This window comes from Anomalospiza imberbis, chromosome 8, assembly GCF_031753505.1.
Source record: "Anomalospiza imberbis isolate Cuckoo-Finch-1a 21T00152 chromosome 8, ASM3175350v1, whole genome shotgun sequence".
Classification (NCBI taxonomy): Eukaryota; Metazoa; Chordata; class Aves; order Passeriformes; family Viduidae; genus Anomalospiza; species Anomalospiza imberbis.
The window spans coordinates 10,743,237-10,757,372 of record NC_089688.1 but is presented as its reverse complement, the minus strand read 5'-3'; the positions used below and the strand labels follow the sequence as shown (position 1 = coordinate 10,757,372).

Sequence of the window (14,136 nt, the reverse complement as noted above, 5' to 3'; positions counted from 1 at the left end):
CTAGCCATTCAGATTAAATTCTGCACTCTATTAGGTGCTTGTTAAATCTTCAGTAAAAAACCGATTAAGAGTTTACCACACTATAATTGTCATACTCCATTTTAAATAATGCTTGAATATAGAAGTTTTAAAAGCCAGTATATCAGGAAATAATAATGAAATTGTTAAAAAATAAATGTGGCAGGTAGAAGTGAAGGCAGGTAGATTTCCAGTTTCTGTTGCAAGGCACTGGCAATCTATTTTTGCAGATAGCTCAAACTCTAATACTGCAGAGCATTTTGCTTCAAATGTTGTGTGTAAACCTCCATGAGTTTATGTTCTGACCCTTTATCTCCCTGTGCCCTGTGGAAAATGAGTATTTGCTGTAGGATAATGCCTTTTGGGGCCTCAAGATTTTGAAATTGAATGGGATTGGACACATTGTCTGTCTTCTCTGCTCATCTCATAGTCCCTCATGCTTTCTGTCAGCTTGCCTATTCATACTGAATTATATCTGCCTTCACATGAAAATTGAGTTACACTGATAAGAATCAATCATCTATAATTGATGACCACGTTTGATTTAGCTGTTTAGTACAAAACTATTTCTTTAAAGATGCCAAATTTGTATTTTAAGCCTGAAGTGAATTATAGCTGCCTGTGTTTAATTGCAGTTGTTAGCCTGTTTGCTATTCCAGCTGCTGTTTAAAAAACTTCTGTTCTGAGTTTATGGTCTTGCAGGCAAAAGTGCATTGTTCCTCTAAGAATTCAGAGGATATTTGATGGAGGATTACGTGACCAGCATCAGAAGGAACATACAGCACTGTGAAAATGTGGAGTGCTGTGTGTGACCCATAGAGAAAATGGTAAAATAGCAGCCAAAGTTCATCGGGGGGGGTTTAGTAAGCAAATATCCGCACTAGTGAAATAGGATCATTTTTCATAGCACTTTTCTTTCCCCTTTGGGGCCTACTCAGACATCACACTGTTTCTAAATTATTAAATTAGGTCTTCCTTGATCATCCAAAGGTCATGGTGCCTAATGTGTGTTAATGTGATGGAAGTGTCAGGCGCAATTAATTTCAGTAGTAAAACATGGGTTTATAGTCCTAAATGCAATAAATTAAAGTGTGCTCTGGACTGCTGGAGTTGGGGAAATTTCTGCGCCATTAAGGTTTGATGAGGAAGCCCATGTCCTCTTTAGGTAGGAAGGGGGAGCACTGGGTGGAAATGGTAGGATATGCTTCACCTCTGTGATTACTATTGCTCCTTCTTTGAGAGATTATATGTCAAATGGACATATAATCACAAAATTCTGCTTTCCTTCTCAGGCAGAGCCAAGCAGTAGAGTTTTACATGGTTTGCATATTCTCTTAGCTGGTGTCTTTATGTTGAGAACATTCCAAGGCAGATTTTAGGCATCAAAACATCTTTAATCTTGATTCTGGGAAGAGTACATGCTGTTCTATACAGCTTGCTACTGAATTTCAAACTTCTGCCATGAAAAATTCAGGTACAGCTAGCTGTGGATGATAGAGGTGGGTAACTCACAGGGGAGTAGTAAAACTGACTAAATTGGCATGCTCTGTAATCTGTCTAATGGTGCAAGATATTATGATTAACTGTAACTGTATCCATTTCCTGTCTGTAGGCAGGAGGGAAAAAAGCAATAGCAGCAGATAGGCAGAAGGAGATGGATCAATTTTAATTGAAAAGTCCGGTAGCTTTGCTATTGAAAAACAAAAAGCAATGTCTAATTGGGGTAAATATTACTGACAAACCAAAGATCCCTCTATAAGCTTATTTACATTTGCAGTATATCCTGAATTGTTGAAGATTTAGGACAATGTGTACAGAAACAAGTACTTTCAGTAACAAGGAAGTAAACAGTTTTCTCTTATGAAAAGGGATCCTTCTGGGAAAAATACTGCCCTCTTAAGTGGCCATTTGATGTTTTTAATAGTCCTGTATTATTCATGGGGAATAATTTCTCATGAGTTGTGGTTTCATAATGGAAAAAGGAGCTTCCTCTTCTTTGGGAAGAAGGAAGAGACCATGCAAATCTTTTTGCACATAAAAGAAGTTAGCCAAATTTTTATGTCTGGCTTCCTCTGACAGAGGAATTCTCTTTGGTTGAGAGCAAAAATGAAAACCTTAAATAAAAACCTTCAAATATGAAAGTTTGTGATAAGCAAAATTCTAACTCCAGCTTGATGGGTCTTATTCCAATGTCATGCAGTTTTCCACGGGAATCTGCTGAAATATACTGATGACACAAATAATGGGAAGCATATTTAATTTTGAGGTGGACAAAGAAAAGTAGAGAGTAGTAGGCAAATCAGAAGAGTGAGGCTGAAAAAGAGTAAATGCCATAGTGGTCCCTTTGGGAGCAGTTAATCAAATGTATGAATATAAACTCAGAGAGTGCTGATTAGGAGATGGAAATAAAGAATTGATGGAGGGGAAGATGAAGTTTAGGGTGAACATCAAATTGAACTTGACTGTATGAGTGGATAGAGCCATGAACTGCAATGTTGTAGTGTATAAACAGGAGAACTTGGTGTAGGGGGGCTGTCCCCACAGTGCTTAAGGTATACCTGGAAAGCCCCTGCTTTGGTCTCTATACTTGTAAAAATAATTAAAATGGCTGCTACGGCAACAAGGAAAATCAAACCTGAAAGATGTAAGAGTAACCTGAAAGATCAGAGTAACAAAAGTCTTTTTTTCTCTCATTTTTAAAGAGTGGCACACTACCGCCATCATATAGATTTAGAAAACAAGTTGTGTAAAGTCAGTGAGTAGTGTGTGGACATGGTGTTTAAAAAGGACAGTCTTTATTCCCTTTTCATTTGAAAAGGAATAAAGCTCCAGAATTTGTGGAGGAGGCCCAGCTTTCCTTGAAGATTTAGAATATTAGCTCTAACTTTTAGCTTTTAGTTCCAGTAAACAGCAATCTGAACACAGAACAAACAGGGAGGTCATGCTACACTGGCAACAAGGATGTTAAACAAGCCCTTCAAAAGTTATCAGTAACAGCAGATGTTGAAATTATGCAAGATTTACCTCCAACAGTGATCTGTTTTTTAACAAAAGCAGAATTTTAAAAAATTGAGTTTCTTTCCAAAACATGTCAAACTATTTGTTTATAGATAAAGTATTTACTGTGGAAAAACTTGACTTCATATTTTGACAAGAAATACAGAATGTATTCTGGTAGAACATTTATCTACAAACTATGTGGTAGATCTCACTAGATTTCTTCTGCAAATTTCTTCTGGTTTGTGGATTTGGGTTTTGGGGTATTTTTCCCTAACAGTGATACTAAATATATTTATGAAAAACAAAAATGAAAAGGCCAGTGTAAATCACAATAAAGCCCTAAGTCTACCAAAGGGCTTCAGCAAGTCAAGATCTCACTGGTTTTGATATGTTAATTTAATTTTTTAATTTCCGGATTTAAAGTTAGGTATGTGAACGAGGTGATTTGCAAAATCAAGGCCATATTAGAGATGTTCTGAACTGATTTGTTATTAGGGATTTAACTTCTGTTCTGTTGGGGGGGGGTGGCTTATGTCTTATATGCCAGTTATATTGTGTACATGAGTAATCAATGTTGCCCTGTTTAGGAGGTTGGCACCCATTTAGAAGTTCCTTACTGGTTAGTGTTCTGCAAAATTTTGTGTGCACAAGGTGAAATCTCTGCCCTGTTGAGCCACACTACAAAGTACCCCAATTGAGTCCTCTTTTCAATTCTAAGACCAAATCCTTCTCTTCATGTTTTTGCTTTGAGTTGCTTTGTTACCTTCTCAGGAGACAAGAGTTCGTTAAATTCCCTTAGTGGCATTTTTGATCTTAAAGTGCAGTTTCCTTCCAGATCTGCAGACTATTTTTAAGAGGGTAATGAAGCTTAAAGGAAAGTCTAAACCTTATTGTAGGCTGAAAGATTATCTTGCAGGAGTACAGCAAAACTGGAACATGCTAAGAAATTTATAATTCAAAAGTTTACATCTGTTTGCCTTAAACTCTGACCTTGTTCTTGTGGCTTCTTATAATATGGATCAAGTGTATGGGAGCTGTACAGAAAAAAAATTGCATTCTGATGATGCTTTTACTTCCTCAGAGAAACCTTTCCTAGTAGTAGTTTACCTAATTCTACAGTACTGTGCTTTTTCAATCCTAGGCTGCAGGTTGGCTCCAGGGTGCTCAAAATTTGGCTGAGATTTGTTCCAGGCTTCAAAAAAAAAAAAGCTTTTCAGGAAATCTGCCCTGATTTTCTTAAAGGTGCTCCCATGTCCATCTTACTGTCTTGACTTCCATCTTTTTGTGCTGAAAGGTGAATTCAAGCAGCCTTGCTGATCTGGAATTCATTAGGTAAGGTTTATTAGTTTCCCCTCTCCAAATGGGACATTATTTGTGGTGTTAGGTGTGTCTAAACCTTTCTAACTGTTCATATGGCAAAGTAGAATGGATTCTCTGAAGCCTTCCCATTCTCCTCAGCCCAGTGTGTCACAACAACAGCACTGATTTTTCACTTCTTGTAAGAAACCAGGATTGCAAACAGGAATTTAAGATTACAAGGAAAAGAAACAGACTGCAGGTTTGAATGAGGCAGAGCAAGAATGTCTAAGTCTGCTCCTCTTAGGGCTGTATTTTGGCACTCTGACTCTTGGCCAGCATATGTCCTTGTTCAACAGAAGGAATCATTCAAGCAATCTGTGCTAAGGCTTGTCAAAGTCTAAATTAAAATGCAGCTATCTTATCTTGGCTTTTTTTTTTTTTTGTCCTAGTCTTTTACAGCATGCTTCCTGCTAGTAAATTAGAGAGTGGGGAGGCATTTATTTTGGTGATAATTGAGATTATTGATTATGTATTTTACATCTTGTGCTCTTTTAATCTATGAAATGAGTGGGGTTTTTATAATTTGCGTCTTAAGGGAAAAAGAATCACGTGATAACACGGCTTCCACAAGAGGACAGTCCCTCTACCATAATGGTCTTGTGAGACAAATGTAAATGTACTGCTCTTTCAATTAGTTGCATTTATGATCATGATTTTGTGTGTGTCTCTTAACCTGCAAAATCTCCACTGAATGGTATCAGAATTGTGTCCAGTGGCTCTTAGCTGCATTGCATTTTATTGCAATCACCTCCATTATAAGAAAACCTCTTAATTATGCTCAAAATTCTTTGAAGTTGAGAACAGTGCTGCAATGAGTCAAAATGTATATATGGTATTTTCCCAAATGGCACAAAAGCGAAAAGTACAAGGCGGTGTAGGAACATATAGTGCTGTGTAACTTGGAGAGTTTAGTTATTTTGGGGAACAGAACTGTTGACTAGAATTCAGATATAAATTAAACTCCCTGTGCTGCAGCTGACTAGTTGAACAACTTTAGGAATGCCCTTATTCTTCTTACACATTTTCCCCTTTGAAAAAATAAGAATAATGTGACTGCAGAGAGGCACAATGGTTGAATCATACTTTCCCTAAGTGCTTGGGGATCCCTAAAGGAAGGGTGTGTATAAATGTGATTTTTTTTTCCATCATTTTAATCTTTTGAAGTGCATGAGTGTTGCTAAATTCTGTCAGTTTAGAGGCATTTAGATACAGTAAAATTACAGATACAATTTTTCTAAATAGCAGTATTAATGATGTTTTGAATCTGCAGTTCTAAGGAAATTGGGAAAAATTTAGGGTTGCAGGTGTAATGATATCTATCACAGAATATCTGTGACAGAATTTCAAATATAGTCCCCAAGGAGAGATGTACAGGGTCTTCAAAGAGCTTTAGAATGAATATGACAAGCTGGTCTGCTTTGTTCACCTGGTTTCTTACATTTGTTCTTTGATCTTTTAATGTGCAAGGATTGGTATTTTAGTCTCAGATGCACTTTGGGTTATATTTGATTTTTTAGCTTGAAAAGTAACTACTTGAAAGAAAGCTTGTGTTTTTGTTGGCTTGTGGAGGGGCAGGTGAGAGAGGGAGGCTAAACATAAAAACTGTCTTCAGTAAATACTTGTGAGGTGCTGCAAAGCTGGTCATTACAAAAATCCTCATATTAGCTTAGCAAGAAGTGCTCCCTGTTGTTCAGAAAATTGCAACTTTTTGAAAGCACTCTGTCCTCCGAAAGCAGCCATAATAGCCAATCCTGACAGATGGTATTAAACACACAGGCAGGGAAACAACATGGTTTTGATACTTTACTCCCATTACAAGCTCTCTCAGTGCATGTCTCCTGGGTTAATTGCTTGAGCTCTCACAGAAGGAATCCTGGCTTCTGGTGCAGCAGCTTGTCACAAGAAGTGGTAAGAAATCACACAGGATTCTGAGCCTGGAGCCTGTGAATGTGTCACCCTGGAAACCGCTTGCACCTGCAGGAGTGAGTCATGAGCTGAGGAATCGGAGGGTGATTTTTTGGTAGTCTTCTGAGCATCAGAAATTCTTCATTGGCAAAGCCACAGAGAATAGAGAAGAGCTTTGTTCTCTGTCTCAGCTGCTGGGTGGGCATGACCAGGGGCACCTGCTCCCCATGTCCATGTCCCTGTGCAGGGTGCCAGTGCACCGACAAAGGGTTCACCTCCTTCACTGCACTTGCACTGTCCTAGGGGGTGATCACTATGTCTGTACTTGGTATATAGGAAAACAAGACAGAGCCTGTCAGTAACTCCAGTATTGCATTTTAAAGGTTGTCAGGCACTTGCCAAAAAACAAACATGAAGACCTTGACTGCAGTTTAAGAAAGTCACCTCTCAGAAGTAAAGTGTATTGTAGAATTCGGAGTCAGTACTACATTAATATTGATAAACTGGTCTTTTATTCTGCAGATATCTTTCTAATCAGGATGGTATTTGTTCTCTTACAAAGCTCATTTGATTTTAGGAGCAGGTTAAATTAGATAGCTTCAGTGACTTTATAGTGGAACAGACAATTAACACCAGCTGAAGATTTGTGCTTGAAAGTTTTGCCAACCAAATATTGCTGTTTTGTAGCACCTTTCATCCGTGTCTCACAGTGATTTGCAAACATTAAGTTTCATAGCACCCCTCTGATATCTGTAAGTGTTGTTAGTCTTAAAAATGTGTGAAATATTCATGACAAAATTGGAGGCATTCAGAGTTTACTCTCCCCCTCCCAAACTCAAAAATATTAAGGAAATGCAAAGTTATTTGAGGTTATCTACATTGGAAAATTTCTCTTTTTCCTCTCTTTGCATATATCTGTTCACAGCCAAAATATCTATAATATTTGTGCGTAAGCTCCTTGTTATTGTTTCAATTTGCATTAAGAGTAATTGGTTTTCTTTCACATAGTTGTTATATTTTAATTCTTTGCACTTACTTGTTAGCCAATTCTCAATAGCTGTCCACTGTAAAAGAAAATCAGGTAGGTGTCTCTCGTCCTTTGGGAAAACTACATCTTTGGGTACAATTTATCTGGGCACATTTATTGCCAAACTGTAAAGGGAGAAGGAAGCTCTACAGCAGGAGAGCTTGCTGTTGTTTGATTCCATCACAACCGCAAAGGATTTTCCTCTTTATACCACTGTGGGTGTCAGCATCAGTAATTGAGATGAATATTGAGGATTTGAAGGTGAATTTCCCCTCCCCATACTTTAAGTCATACTACAGAGAAGTCACAAACCCCAAACCAGTATTTCTTTGGGATGAAGCTGAGCTAAAAGGTGCACCCCAGCCACAAGTGGGTCATCAGCTCATGGACCTTGGGACTTGGAAGTAGCTGGTTTTTTTTCCCAGAACCACTTGTATTGCTCTGCACTCATGGGGGTCTGCAAGTCCCAAATATGCCCTTTCTTTTGCCAAACTCTGTCTCAGCTCCCTGATATTTTTAGGATGGCACGAGTTTAAAGAACCAATGCAGCTCTTTTGTGGGTCTCCTTCACTCCCTGTGGTAGGGAGGGGGTGTCAGAGTTATTTGAGTGACCTTATTTATTTTTTATACCATGTTTTTTTTGTTAGAATATGCTTCATCTTACACTGGAGTCTGATTTGTTTACTCTCTGTGCCATTTAAGCACTGATATGTTAGTTTGGTTTAGTAGGTAATTAAGATTGTTCTCTTTAAAACTAGTTTGCATGCTTTAGTGTGACTAAAATAGTTTGGATTTTGCTGGTCTAACCATGCTGTAGCTAAACCACATGTTGTCAAGATTGTCAATGCTCTCTGTTTTAATACAGTTTTTAAGTATAATTGACTGAGCAGCAGGAAGAGGAAGTGATGGCTACTGAAAAAAGGTTTTATTGGAGCATTAGGACTGTCCACATTATTTTCTGGACTGGGATCTCACAAGTGTGTAGCAAAGAGGACTACAGTGAAACTAAGATCCAATATACTGAATGATTCATTGCTCCCTATGTCTGCTATAATCCATGTAATTTATCACAACTGTCTCTGTGAACTTTGTTCACTGTATTAGGGTCACAACGCTCTACACCCATTTCAGACAGCAGTACATGGGAGAGTTTTCTTTAGGAATAGCTGACCTTCCTAATGAAAATTGAGAAGGAAAGAAGTTATGACCATTGCTATTTTCAGGACATTTTGCACTGTGTAAGTATTTTAAGCTGGGGAATGTCCCTTTAATATGCTATATTATTCAATTGCTTTGCTAAAGTTTTGAGGGTAGAAAGTTGAGTCAGTGTGCAGAACACAGAAATAGAACTCCAAAAGACCAGGAAAAAAACACAGTATTTTAGAAGTGTATTCTAATTTGTAGTTCAGTGTCGAAAGGAACCTCCCTACCCACATCATAAAGGAAATAGTTTGGCTGTTACTTTGATTTGCTTTCAGCAAATGAAATGATAATGAAATTTCACATCATCAGGCAGATTTATATTACCTGTGGATGGCAGAGGAGGAAAAGAGGCTCTGCAGCCATGTGAACATATGTGAACATGCTATTTTTTAACCCTTAGTTTGTTTAGATACCTAGTGGATGGAATTTGATGGCTTAGCAGAATTTGGGAAACATTTTTTCTCTTTGATAATTTACCAGTACTGTTTCCCTGTAATGCTAATACTCTGTATTTGCCAAGAAAATTCAGGCTTTGCACTAAGCCTGCAGTGGTAAAAATAATTTTTAAAGAAATCAATGTTATCCTTTGCCTATTATTTATAGAGTGACAGTGGTACTGAACTAGTATTCCTGAAAGGCTGCAAGCAGCTTTTTGGAAATCAGTTGCAGATTTCCTTGGTCAGAAAATTATGCACTTGCTAAAATCATGTTTGAGCTTGGAATGGTCACACACTGCAGTTCTACAGTGTTTTCCACCAGGCACTTTGGGACTCTGGCTTGGACCTGTCTGTCTCTGTAAGGGGCTCTGCAAGGGACATTCTGCAGAAATGTTCTGCTGAATCACCCTGGTTACCAGCTCAAGTGCAAATCACAGTTCTGCAAAAAAAAAACCAACCAAAAAACAAAAAACCCAACAAAAAACAAAACCCATCAAAAAGCCAGGACAGAAGGGCAGGTGTTACTCTAACAAGAAGGAAAACCAACCTATCTAACCCAGCAGGCTCCAGTGGCATCTAAAGTATGTACAAGACAAGGAGAAAATGGGGTGTTCTGTAACTGAAGTTTTTGGATGAGGAAGATGAAACAAGCTCAGATACAACCTTTCAGCTCCCTAGTATATTGAAGAGGCTGTCACCCAGACAAATATTAGGCAGAGAAAATCAAATATTTCAAATATTTTTTGTAGCTGTTGATTTTAAAGAGCAAGAAGACAGAAAATTTTAATTTCTAGTAAGGTCCACATGTGCAGTGTAATGTTGTGTTGTGCCATAATCATTAATTTGAGGAAGAATGTTGTGTTTGAATCTAATCTAGTTAGGATCAGTTCCCTTTTTAGCTACTACTGTATTTTAAAAAGGCAATTTTTCAACCCTTTGCTAATGTAATTTATCACCTACATCCATGGCTCTGACAAGATACTGGCTCTTGTGTTATGCATAGTAATTGCTGCTGCCCTCTCTGAATTTACTCTGTGTTTTTATAGCTGGGCTACTTCTGCTCCCAGATCTGCTTTTCTGGCAAGGATATTATAATGAAACATAAATGTCACGATTTTTCATCACATGGAGCATATCCAGTCTGTGATTCTCTCTGTAAAATGAGGCATAAAGATACTTGGTATAAAGTGTGTTATATCCTCAAAATGAAAATGTAAATTTGATGTATTAACTGGGTAGGGCAATGACACATAATAGGGTAACTCATTAGGGATCAGGTACCAAAAAAATGGCAATCGGATCACTGATTAAAAGCTACTTACCAGTGACTGCTGGATGCATAATTAAGGCAGATACTTTACAGACTTCAGTTTATGCAAGTTGATTACAAATACTTGGTATTTGAGAAGTTTGTTCACATAATAATTAACTTTAGGCTTCTTTAGCTTTTTCAGGAAGGGCATAGCACTAACATAATTTAGACACAGAACTCTAAGCTCAGTTTTTCAGCCTGAGAATCTGTCTAATAAATCATCCAAATATCAATATTTACCGATTATAATTTAAAGTTACAATTTTATTTGAGAGGTCTGAAAATTAAAACACAACTCATCTTTGATACATTGGTAACTTAAAAGCCATCAGCCAGAGTAACTGTAGCATATCAGCTCTCCTTATGGAAAATGTAATGGTAAATCTATAAGATTAAATCTGTAGGATTTACCAAGACTTTGAGAGCATCTTTGGTAGAAATTTCACTGGAAAGCAATACTCATACAAAGTATTTCATACAGTGAGTCGTATATAGAAAAGTTCTTCACCTGAATATTTCTATTAATTATAAAAGCCCTGAGAAATCCTGTGTAAGTTCTTGAAATACATCTTTTAGAATTGAATGCAGAGTTCTTGATGATAGGGATGACAAGCAATTACGATTCTTTTGGAGCCTCACTATCTCAGATGCTCACAGAGAGAATTTTCAAACTCTTTGCTTATTGCTAAAAGTGAAGTTCTCATGTTAGGGCAGCAGAGATCCAGAAATTGCAATCTCATCATGAATATGGACATGCAGCTGGGATTTAAATCCCATCAATGGAGCACAAAGGGTAATGCATTAAAGCTGAGTTCTCATTAGTGAATTGAACCTTGGCATTGTGGTAGGTACAAAATGTCTATTTTGTAACCAGATGGAAATTAAAGGAGCAAGAGTAGAAGAAAATGAGCAAAGCTTCTGAGAATGTGGCCTTGAAAATTACAAATGTGTTTGTTCAGGAAGATGCTTTTAATGACGTTCTTAAGACACCAGTCATGCCAGCTCATTTTCCTGCAGTTTGGCTAATCAAGGTTAGAACTATTCTAAGCTCATCTTCTCTTGAATTTGGTAGCATAGACACGTATATTGGCCTGAAGACAGTTGTTTTGCAGAACCTTTAGTCTTCTGACATTTATTACCTCTACGCTATGACAGAAGCAAAATTGTACTTGCATAATGGAATTTTGTCTAAAGTAGCATTTGTTTTTAATTTATTTTGCCAAATGAGTCTATGGAGTTGTGGCCCCAAATCAATTAAAACACAAAAGTTGACATATGATGTAGGTGTATGTATATTTGCCAGCCCACACTGTATCTTGTGAATGGGGAAGGTTTTGAAGCCCACCACATTTATGAGAGTATTCATTTTTCTGTATTGTCAGCTTAGGCTGCTGACTTCTGTAAACTTGGGTCAAAATAATTCTTCTCTTCAGATCTACAGCCATTGCTCATTGTCTGACAAGGCAGTCAACACAGCTTGACCATCCAAAGGAAGAAGAAGCAAAAAAATTTGCAGGTTCTGGGAAATTTTTCCTGTTTGCAGCTCAGCTCAGGAAATGAATAGTTTCACAGGTAGAAAAAGAGTATTTTGTCCTCAAAGTATATGAATGCAAATGATCTTCTAGCATATGTAGAAAGTATGGATATAATCTTGTAAGTCAATAGCTACTAATCCAAACTGAAAATGGTTTACTACTTTGATCTCCCCAAAGGGAAAAAGGGAATCCAAGCAGCTGTGCCTGAAGTGTCAAATCTAGAAACAGAGGTGAGAGCTGGTATCTGCACATCGATTGCACTGTACAGTCTAGTACTGGTCTGTTTTGACATGTGGCCAATTGTGGCTTTTAGGAACAAGTGGAAAAAACCAAACAAACCTCACGTGTGTCGCATCTGTCATCATGTTAATTAGTGTGTAATTTATCTACTACACACAACTCTTCAAAGAGAGGAGGCTTTTCTCAAGATCCCTTCTGATGCAGAGGGCAGTGCTGTGCACAGAAATGGTGCAAGCTAAGTAGTGACAAAATTCAACCCTTTTAATCTTTGAAGATCTCTGTCACTGATGCTCTGTAAAAAGCTGAAAAAAGATTCTGTTATCAAGTTGCTTTTCTACAGCTGGAGGCAGTGGAGTTTTTAAGGATTTATGCTGTTGTGAAATAAAACTTATCAGTGTTTATTTATTTCCTTGTGGCTGAGACTGTAAAAGAAGCATTTGGCTTCCCATCTTCCAGAATGCATATCCTTGTCCTACAGGAAGGAAGTTGAATGATTCAGGTGGATATACTTTTTTTTTGTTCAATGAATAACTGAATTACTGATCCATAAACCAGGTTCTGACCACTTGTTCCACTGTATTTCATGTGCAGTGTCAAACCAAGATACTGATTGCTACCTGAGGATTGGCCAGTTCACTTTGCAAATCTAGTCTTGAATTGATACTGGTGGCACTGTTATTTTCACTGTCTTGTAAAATTACAAATGAAGATATGAGTGATGCTCTGTGGTGTTATTTAAAACTGTTGATAATTAAGTTCTAAAATTCTGTGTACTTAGTGTATTGCACCTCATTCTGGTAGGTCAGTAAATTTTTAAGAAGGAGAGAGGATCTTCATTTGAGAAGGAATTTGAATTGGATGCTAGTTTGGTGACATGCCTAAGCATTGTACTGGACTTGACAGCTGTATCTAGTGTCATCTTTGGTATGTCACATTCCAGAGGAAAGAAGTCAACATATTTTGATGGGGAACTTGCACTTCTAAACAAAATTTTGATTGTGGGTATGGTGACACAAAATTAGTTAAATAGATTTGCTGTGGATTTCATCAGAGTGACCAAGATAAAATCTAGCCCAGAGCCTACCAAACGTTCCAGAACTGCCCACATCTGTGAGATGTGATACTGTTTTCACTGTATTTGATAAATTTATGCAACAATAAACTTCCCTCTTCAAAGAAATCTTTTTTGAGCTCTTCTTTATGAAGTGCAAAGGTACTCTCCCTGCCTCATTATCCGGAGCCCATTCACAATGTGTGAAGTTATGACATTTTATTCTTTATGTAAATGTATTATAGGGAAGTAAAGCAAATAAAAGGTATTGAGAAGATGAGCTTTGATGGTACTGTAGAAGGAGTGCAGTATTTCAGAGAAACAAGTGACATCCAATAGTGCTGCCCTGTTTAATCTTTTCAAACACATTTTGCATTTAATTCTAATGCTCTGCATTATTCATGTATAATATTCTTGTTGATAACAAGTTTATTTGAAACTCATTTAAAGTTACAAAAAATTAGATTTGCATAAAAAAAGTCTTTGGAACTTTGTATTTCCTCTTTTTTCCAGCACTCAATGTATACAACAAAAGGCTAATGTGGTAGATGTCCATGAAACTTCTCTTGGCATTACTCATCAGTATTTCTCAAAAACCTTTATGTGAAGGAAGCAGGCAGGGAATCCAGGGCTGCCATCACCAAGGCTGGGAGCCTGAGGCAGTCCTAGCTGCCCTTATTGGGAATGGCTACCATGGAAAAGGGCTTCAGCATGCTGGAGAGGCCCCATGGTCCAGTGATTGTTATTTCTGAGCAGAGACTTTGGTGTTTGTGGAGGTGCCAGGCAGAGAGCCTGGAGGGGGGTGACTGTCAGCTGGTGTGCAGAGCAGCACCTGCTCGGCTCGCCCGAGTACCCAAATCACCCTTGTGCTTCTGTGGATCCCCTCTGGCAGTAGAAATGTAGCGTTTTTTCCTCCTGCTCATCTGTTTTTTGGCTGTATTCCTAAGTCTGCCCAGGAGGAGGCATTTGAGTAACAGTTGTTAAAAATTTGGGGATGTGGATGCCTGCCCATTTGACACCGGGGCAAAAAGCATGAATAAACCATGAGG

At 37.9% G+C, this 14,136-nt stretch overlaps 1 long non-coding RNA gene across 6 annotated transcripts in view; it reads left to right on the top strand.

Annotated features, from left to right (window-relative positions):
- The window catches only part of LOC137477925 (uncharacterized), a 220,328-nt gene that overhangs the window by 194,078 nt on the left and 12,114 nt on the right, over positions 1 to 14,136 (top strand). The gene's annotated exons all lie outside the window — the stretch shown is intronic.